This window comes from Citrus sinensis, chromosome 1 (assembly GCF_022201045.2).
Source record: "Citrus sinensis cultivar Valencia sweet orange chromosome 1, DVS_A1.0, whole genome shotgun sequence".
NCBI lineage: Eukaryota > Viridiplantae > Streptophyta > Magnoliopsida > Sapindales > Rutaceae > Citrus > Citrus sinensis.
In genome coordinates, this window is record NC_068556.1 from 19829179 (window position 1) to 19839371 (window position 10193).

At 34.0% G+C, this 10193-nt stretch overlaps 1 long non-coding RNA gene across 1 annotated transcript; it reads right to left on the reverse strand.

Annotated features, from left to right (window-relative positions):
• Positions 1 to 8135: 8135 nt before the first annotated feature.
• On the reverse strand, positions 8136 to 9135 carry LOC112499548 (uncharacterized). The gene is made up of 3 exons (XR_008054174.1): positions 9121 to 9135; positions 8549 to 8870; positions 8136 to 8441 (listed from the first exon to the last, which is right to left on the reverse strand). It is a non-coding gene; the product is annotated as an uncharacterized LOC112499548 (long non-coding RNA).
• Positions 9136 to 10193: the final 1058 nt, after the last annotated feature.

The window sequence follows — 10193 nt, forward strand, 5'->3', positions numbered from 1 at the left end:
GAGATCTAGGATAATGTTATTGATGCCACTTGTTGGTGATTTTCGCTGTCATATTGTATAAAATTTATGGTCCTAACCTATAATTAATCTCATATTCAGAAGCCATAAGATTCAATATCTGTTGTCGTGGGATAATGTCCCCAAAATGCCTCATACTGGTGAGATGGTAATGCTGTGATGGCCCAACATGGATGACTTATGTAGGTTGGATCGTTTCCGCAGTAGAATTTATTGCTCAGGAGTTTGAAGTTGTTTGGACAAACGTGTTGACCTAATAAGCAGATTGGAGCTCCATGGTCAATGTTTATCAAATCAAAATTTTGACCATGATAAACACAATGAATTTCAAACAATCGTTTTATTTTAAGTTAATATTATAGCTATATAAAATAAATTAATTAAATCAAGTGCAGGACTTTATGTGCGGTAAGTTTCTATTGTGTAAAGCAGACAAGTTGTGTTATGAGATTTACAGCTTCTCTAATGGGAACTTATTACGCGCACAGTCAAATACCATACCAAGTCTCATAAATATACATGCGTAATTTACAAATAAGGAGATTAAATGCTCTTTTGTGGCTGTGACAAGTTCTCCTAAGAAAATTTTGAAGTCAAACAAGTAACTGTGTATTGCGACTGAAAACTGCAAAAGGATTGGTGTAAATGGATAAAAAATTTGGGGGGTACGTGGACGTCCCTATCAAATACCCTTTTTTTTGGTCTAGAGAAACTCGTAACAACAAATATAATTACAAATCTAAAAAAAAACAAGAATTTCACCTATTAAATCTACTTATGACCAGGAGAAATTTTATGAACTTCTGTCAACCTTAACTAATGGAGATGAAATCCCTTTTTCAATCGGAGAAGGAAAATAATACTATACAATTAACACAAAACACCATAGTGCATATCTAACTATTAACTACAAACACAACAAAAGCCACAAGAACTCAATAATGTAACCACCCCATCTAAAGTATCCCTGCAAGTCTCTTAATGATCCCTCAACTCAGGTCATCGGTAACTCGCACCAGGTCATCGGAATATTGATGCACCACTATTGGACGCCTTCATCAACTCCAATACAAGCATACCCTCCCTATTCGAACATTGACACGATTCCGGTTTGAACTCTATAGTTAACATATAAGATGTCAAGAGGAGTAGATAAACAACATCCAACAATCAACAATAAAACCGACTGCCATAAAAAGGAAAATAAAAATTAGAACATAAAATAAGCAGGATTGAAAAAATAAAATAAAAACAAAAGAAAGAAACCAATAAAAAAAAGTACCGGCCAAAAATGCACTTTACCCTCTCATCACGACCTTCTTGGTTACTTGGTTTGGTACCTACGTGTTTAGCACGTGACCAATCACGAGTTCGACAAGAGCTGGTACCAAACAGGAACCACACACACACACTTTTGTGACAAGACTAAATTAGAAAAGAATGTACATATTGGAACAGCCCAAAATTCAAATTAGTTGTAATTGAGACTTGTTTCTAACACTCGTGGCTTCCTTAATATTTTTAATTAGCTTAATTTTTTGGATGAAATTGTCTCTATAAAATGGTATCAGTCTATAGCCCAAGATCCCAACTCTCAAGATCAATTCTCCTCATTTACATGGAAATTAGAGCTAAGCACAATGCGCAAATTAAACTTGAGACTTTGACTCAATAAACAAAACAAAATTTAATTTACCACCTCCATGTCACTTCAAGAGGACTTCCTCGCACTGACCTACTTGAGATCAACACCTGGTGACACATGAAAGGATGCTTGTACGATATTTTCATATTATGACACAAAACCTTCGATTAAAATGTCTGTGCTATCACCGGAATATCTTTTACTATTGCGATAATAATGAGTAACAATATTCACCCTACCACTGAACTCCATGTGTAGTTAATTTAAAGTTCATAATCCATATGATTTCATTGAGTTCATGAGACGTCCACTTTCATATATTGCTACCACCTCACAATAATTGTCAAGATCTCTCACTTGGACTAAACATTCAATGTGAAGAAGCTGCACGTTGATTAATTATTATAGTGCGTGACAAAAATCATATTAACATATGATTTGAAGACCATTATTAATATAGTTTTGGAATTATCTTATTTACATTCAATAGAAAAGATAAACGTGGGTTGACAACCAACATTTTATGCTTGCTCTTAAAAAAAAAAATCGAAGAAAATTAAGAATACAAAAAAATGATATCCAAAAGGAAAAGAACATTGTGATTAATTTATTGCAGTATTAATTACGCCCGCAGCCCTATAGCCAAGGATGATGTATCAAGTACTAAGAGCGCTTGTGTCTTGCTGCTCGTTATTCTTATTCTGTGGGGGGAAGCCACCTAGGAATCAATAATGTCACTGCCGGGAAATGGAGGCGGTGGTGCACGAGCGACACGGCCGGCAAAGTTCATGCCGTTCAAATTCGGGCAGTGACCGCTTCCACCGGGGATATTTGTGCAAGGAGACGGGCCAATAGGTGGCACAGTCCCCTGGGCAAGGGACTCAGTAATAAGGTTCCAAATCCCGAAATATTTCTTGATCAATGGCTTCTCAAGCAAAGGCCTCAAGGCCGCACTTGAAGTGAACAGCATGGTGAAGATGAACAAAAATGTGAAGAAGCTGACGTTTGCTCTGTGGAACTCCATTTGATTGGATGAACTCGAAATCGAAGTAATTAATAAAATCTTTTTTCCTTTTCAGTTAATGAGAGTTTTGGTGGAGATTTGATATGTGCATACACGTACTTATATAGGCTTCAGGGTTTGATATTAATTTGTTCAAGTGATGGAACTGGAACCGTAATTAATTACTTGACTTGATTCTGGTCTGAAGTTTGAACAACATAGTCTAAAAATCAAAATCAACCCTACGCGTTACCTACCAGCTTGAACAACGAGCAGTAAATTTATTTTCTTCAATTTTTAAAAAGAAAGTTTGAAAATGCATAAACCAAGGTCCTAATTAAGGAGTTTAATTTTTATTTATTATATACGAATTTAAGATAGGGAACGTAAGGTATCTGCAATCTGGCTATAGCTTCTCCATAAATTATATAAAATAGAGTTTGGTGGTTCGACTTGCCAGTACCTGGGACTAATCCTAGGAGTCAAAGCAACAATATTTTTTTTAAAAAAAAAGTGGCCGAGCACGTCCACCATTCGTTACAATTAGCAACATATTGTTATTAAATTGGATTTCAAGTAATCAACACTGGTGAATGATAAGAGGACGATCGCACATTGGTTGGAGATTGATCTTGAACTAATAATATAAGTTTGAGGTAATTCACCCTCTGTTTTTTAATTAAATTTTTATTATGGATTATGGAACCTCGGGCTTTTACACGATATTAATTACAACCAAATTTATGTATGATTGAGTGTATATTATCTTACTATGTGACAAGTATCCCTCAAAATGATCGGTTTTTTAATTTCGAAGCAATTAACCTTCAAATCCCAGGCTAACTTTTGAGTATGAATTAGGCTCATAAATTTATATATAGAGAGATACTAATAATATCTATTATGCACACCTATGGGCTATGATTTTAATAGGTATAATTTTAGCCATTTCATTCGGAATTTATAATTAGACGAAATTTCCAACCTTAAAAGTTGCATTTTAAGCGTTTCTTATCACTTTTAGGAAATTTTGGATGTTTTATATTTTAATAACAAACTAATATCCATCAATTTTTTTTTCCTTACTAAATATGTTTCAGAAATATAATAACCTACAAGCATGTGTTGAATAATTTACACGAGGAATGGAATAATGAACCCGAGCCGTCTGATTTGTTGCCGGTGTGTATCCGTGTAGATAACGGACACTGACTTTGAATTCCATCGTGAATGGAATAATGAACCCGAGCCGTCTGATTTGTTGCCGGTATGTATCCGTGTAGACAACGAACACTGACTTTGAATTCCATCGTGTCAAATGGTGTTACATATAACAGAGACGATGAAGGCAAATTACGGTCAACGCATGTTCTTGACTGAAATCTCGTGACTTTGAAGGTTTAATTGCAGTGAGGATTTTTTTTTTTTTTTTTAATTTGATGGTTCCTGTAATTTTCCTTCTTCTTTCTAAATTTTTATTGTAAAATATTAATGTCAAGAGCTTTTAGTCAAACAATTAAACCTTCGAAATAATCAAAACTATTATGGTACATTTATACTATGTTCTAATTGGGTACGTGTAACTGTAATTTTCAGATATTAAGAATTGGTCGTACGTGCATGTATGCAGTCTAAAAAAATCAGTCAAAAATTCCTCGAACCACAATTTCGATACATTTTCCTTAATAAGAAAAAAAATAAATTTATACTTTGATTTGAATTGGTTGGGCTGTCATTAATTCGTTTGTAAGTTTTGTTAATTTGGAATTGCTAGCTTTCTTAGGAACTTTCCTCTGGAAATAATTATTTAGTTCGGCATTAGAAAATAATTTTTTTAAAATATGTAGTGGCATACACGACGGAGAATGAGTTACGGTGGATCATCTTAGCAAGGGAATTAAATGCGAGGAGATCGAATCCAAACTGACCTATTAAAGCGCTTCATTGACTCATAAAAATTTGAGATTTTTAGGGCCTCTATGAAAATCTATAGTTTTTGGGCCTTTGTTAAAATTGGACCTCAGATGCTATTGGCACCATTAAAAAGTCTTCGTCCAACCCCGTCACAATTTTATCCGTATCTAAATTCACAATAACAGACTGAAGGCAAAGAACATCTTGGTCATAACTATGTCACCAAAATTCGCAGACATTAGTCAATCTACTATTTATTAGATTCTGAAAATTCTTTTCTTTTTTTTTTTTTTTCAAGTCCTTATCCCGTTAATCAATTTTAGAAGAGACTCGTTACTCAAAAGCTTTTTGTAATGTTGCAAAATATTGAATCTGCATTTTAAAAATGCTGGTATCTATATTAAAAAAAGACTCATGATATAAAAGTATTCGATAAAAAGATAAAATAAAAAACTACATGGTTTATATGATTTGTTTTATTATTTATATTTCATCCAACTAATATTAAAAAGCTGCATCTTTTTGTACAATATAATTTAAAAGTTGGGCTATTGACGCTTTTACAATATTGTAAAATAATTTTTCAGCAGTTTGTAATATTGTAAATATATTTATAATGTTGTAAAACCTCAAATCTACATTTTAAAAAATGAAGACATATGCACTTGATAATGACTATTTATGTTATATTAATTTGTTAAAAAAAATTACATAAAATTCGTGACAATAACATATTATTGTTGTGATAATGGAATATCATAACTCCCAAACCCGAACAAAAATGTCAATATCGTTCACTAGCTTCCAACTTCCAAGCCAAACCAAGTGTTGTCACACGAGAATCAAACACAAATGAGTAAATGATAGAAGTAATTATAATCTCCAAAAGGTAATTTTAATTCAAAGAGATGAAGAAAGTTCGAACAAGCTGATCATCTATCAAACACATGACATTTAAAATTTTAAATACTCACACTCCTAATGTATTAATTTCCTATTAATACAATCTAAGAGCAACACGAAGTTCACCATTAAAGGTTTCTCTGTCCTTTCATACATTATTATTAGGAACACACTAACACTGAAATTAAGCCTTAATTCGCTAATTAATTAATTAGCCAATTCTAGGCACCCGAGTGACGATGCCGTGGTCATTAACAAAGACTCTGACCCTGTCACAGCGAAAATCCGCGGTCACAATTGCGTTCTCATCAACAGTTGTGGCCCCGACCTTTGGATTTTCTGCCATTATAATATGTGCTGCTGCCTCCCCATTCATCCCCACTAGCTCTGGCCACGAACCTTTGCCTGTAATTAGATACAACAAATTGAAAAAACACTCAAGCAAATGCTACAGGTAATTTGATAAATATTCAAGCTTAAATTATTACGATTAATTGTTAAGTATTTATAAAACTCACCTGCTGGACAACTACTTGACATCTTCACTTCTTTAATTTCTTCTTTCTTTCGTGATATAGAGTAGAGAGCACTAAGATGGTATTTATAGCATAAAATAGGCTTAGATTCATCCGAAGAAATAATGGCTAGCCGGCTGGATTATTATTGTTAGGTTATTTGAAGACGTATATATGAGAATGAGTCAATGAGACCGGCCCGCATGGTGGTTTTACCAAAGCTTATCAATGTTGAGTAATATTCTTCTCGACTAGTGTCTAATTCTTCCAACAAAAATAAGACAAACCAGATAATTTTGTTTACATTTTCTTCCTGAGAGAGTATTTATAGCACAAAATAGGCTTAAATTCATCTGAAAAATAATGTGTAGCCGGCTGGATTATTATTGTTGGGTTATTTAAAGACATTTATATGAGAATGAGTCAATGAGACCGGCCCGCATGGTGGTTTTACCAAAGCTTATCAATTTTGAGTAATATTCTTCTCGACTAGTGTCTAATTCTTCCAACAAAAATAAGACAAACCAGATAATTTTGTTTACGTTTTCTTCCATCTTAAATCCAAAGCAAGACAATTGAAAACACTTACTCTTTAATGAGACAATCAAACATACATATTAATTAGCCAATTATATCGATCAAGTGTGGCCAAAGAAAAGTATTGGGTTTTAGTTCATGTGTAAAGATTTGGCGGACATATGTACCAGTAACAATATCGTAAATTGGTAATGGGTATTCGTGCGGCAAGATATATGTAGTTGTTTCATTCTTGGAGTTTGAATTTATGTAGCTTCATCGGCCGTGTTCTTTGAACAATAAATCCTTTAACCATGAGACACTGCATGGACCTCTTCTATTAACCTTTCCTTTGTTATATGGTTAACTAGTGGGTGACAACCAAGTAGGGGTGCGAATTGTGTATCTCAAGTACTTGTAACCAAACCAAGAGTTCAGGTTTGAGGGAGGGGCATAATGTAGAAACTCCAAACGCAAGGATTCATGACACGAAAATACGAACTTGAAGGGGGGGGGGGGGGGCAAAAAATTTATAGTTATTAAGGGTACATTTCATTGATGTCCATGGCGCTTATTTATTTATTTATTTTTAAAAGAAAATTCAGCCTAGTCGACACAACATATGATGGGGTGCGAATACAAACAAAAGCATAACAACAAGAATATCAAGCTTCAATATGATTCAGACCGTACACATAAATTTGTTTCAAACACAATAGATCAGAACAACGATATATCTCTTATTATTTAATTTTGTAATAATAAGTGGGGATATAGACTTATATATAGAAGAATCCCTTTATTAATTACATAGTTATATAGTATTATAAACGGTTCTTAGTATTGACTCTGGAGAGCCCTAGCCAATAGCAGGAGCCCTTGTGACAATGCCACTGGTGTTGACCCAAACACGAACTCTCGAGCATGAGAACTCAAGGGTGACAAAGGTCCCTTCCAACACAATCTGAGCAGAAACATAAGGATTCTGCTTCTCAATTTTTGCTGCCGCGACGTCGCCTTTAGCTCCCAGGAGCTCTGGCCAGGAATTCTTGCCTTCGCAGAAACCAAAAGGAAGATTATATAAGAAATGAAAATTGTCTAATTAGAGCTTAATTAGAGGAAAACTTTTCAAGCAGTACTGAAGTGAATCATTACCTTTGCATTCCGATGACATTTTTTTTCCCTTTTTCTTTGGTATTCACTCTTCTATCTTTGCTTCGTTTGTGAATTTGATGTGCGATTAGCACAGATGGATATATATAGCTTGTAGTTGATTATCGACGTTTTTGACTTTTAGGTGTTACTTTAATTAGTTGAAAATGGTTTTAGGTAGCCATTATTTTAGAAACAGCATCGAAGATTGGCTTTGTTTGACCAGCAGCGAAAGGGATAAGTTTCATGGCAATATATAATTCCAATACTGTATGCTAATCTTTACTGACAACAAAGAAATTAAAAAAAATACATAGGAAAAAAAGATTTGATTGCATTATTTTATAAAACTTTGTCTAAAAATCATTAATAGTCTTTGATATTATCATACAGCTGTATTCTATTAGATTAGGTTATGTAGTTTATCGTCAAGTCAATATATATCGTACTTATTATTATTCTGACAATCAAGCATAAGGATATAAGGATATATCCCTTTATTTATTGCCAATTTCATGCAAATTACATATATATTAGAATATTTGATATCATGGACTGTCCTTGGAGGCTTGGAGCCCTCTCTAACCGATGGCTGGAACCCTAGTAACAGTGCCACGGGTGTTGACCCAAACACGAACCCTCGTGCATAAAAAGTCCGCAGTGACAAAGCTTCCTTCCAAAACAATCTGAGCATTCACTAAAGAATTCTCCCTCTCAACTGTTGCTGCTGCTTCCACACCTTGAGCTCCAAGGAGCTCCGGCCACGAGCTCTTACCTACATGCATGCACAAAAACAAAACGTTTTGTAATTAGAGGAAACCCTAATGTAAAAGCATTTCATTGGCGTTATTAGCTACACTACAGAAGTAATTAGGTTATTACCTCTACATTCCGATGCCATTTCTTCCTTTTCTCTTCTAGTAATAAAATTGCTGATTTGTTTCTGGCTGTTGAGATATAAATGGCCAATCACGGTTGTATTTATAAAGTCTCATTGGTAGCTTGTTGTTGGTGATTTTTGACTTTCTATAGCTTAAAGTAGATTTAGTTGACAATTTACGTACTTTAGAAACATGAATTTAATTCCACAGATCGATTCAAATTGGCAGTCTTTGACCCGTGGCCGTAAGATATATGGAGGCGTAAATGTTCACGTAGCTGAGCCGACGCAGGAACCCATGTATTAATTCGATATTATACGTAACTGAAAGAAACTACATTAATCAGTTTATGGACATAGAAACCATCGCCTAATAACTCATATTAAAAATATATCGATGGCTGAGAATTATCTAATCCTTGTATGTGTGTGTGTGTATATATGATTAATACAAGATTCATTTTCATGGGATGTGAAATATTATCTTTAATATTCAGGACTCGGGTTGTTATATAATATTTTAATTAATCAAGCTAGAAAATATGCTCTCCAGATAAAACGAAAAATTACTCACACAATACATACAAGGAGACCATCAAGCCCTTCACTTCAATGACGAGGAGATGACGTGCCGAAACCCCAGGATAACTAGTAGTCTGCAGCCATTTTTCTTTTAGCAATCAATGAATATATACAGAAAATTTGGAAGATTACATGTGTGTGTGTGTATTTGACTGTATTGCTTTTGGATAATGATAAATTGGTGATTATTTTGATAGTTATCCGACGGTTTGGAACGAAGGACCAGGATCCTCTCTCCATGGTGTGAAATGTTTTAAGATTGACCATTCAATAATGTGTACGTTATTCTTGAATTATCCTCTGACATGTCAGAAAGAAGAAAAAGCCTTAATTACAAGTAATTAAATTGTGTACGAAACTATGAAACCTTCCGCGCAGATGAACATTTCAAAGAAAGTAGGTGCATGTCATTTCAAATATAATCTAATCCATTTGTAACAGATTAAATAACTTGACATATAGCTTATTGTAATTAATTAACCGGTTGTATTATTAATCTAAGCATCGTGATTGAGATCTGTATGCATACATACACAGAAGAGGAATATGTATATTGTTATTTTGCTACAGAAAGTACAGCACAGGGAATACAATCTCTTTTATTTTGTTAATTTTAACACAAGGGACGTGATTATTCAGAAAATAGCAGTAATTAATTAACCAATGGTAGGAACCTCAACAACAATGCCGTTAGTGTCAACCCAGACATAAACCCTACCGTAATACTTATCCAAGAACACAATGCTTCCTTCCAATAAAAATATGAGCAGATACGATTGGATTCTCCCTCTCAATTGTTTCCGCTGCCACCTTCCCTTCAGCTCCCACCAGCTCCGGCCATGAACTCTTACCTACACACACAAAACAAAACATTATACACATACGATAAATAGTTTTTCAATACAGATATTTGCACGTTTTAAAAATAAATTTAAAAATATAAATAATGATTCACATCTTAAAATGTGCAGATGTTTGCGGTATTAGAAAAAGAATTTAATACATATTTTGGGTAATTTTTATACTGATAAAAGTAACTCATTATGTACCTTTGCATTCAAAGTC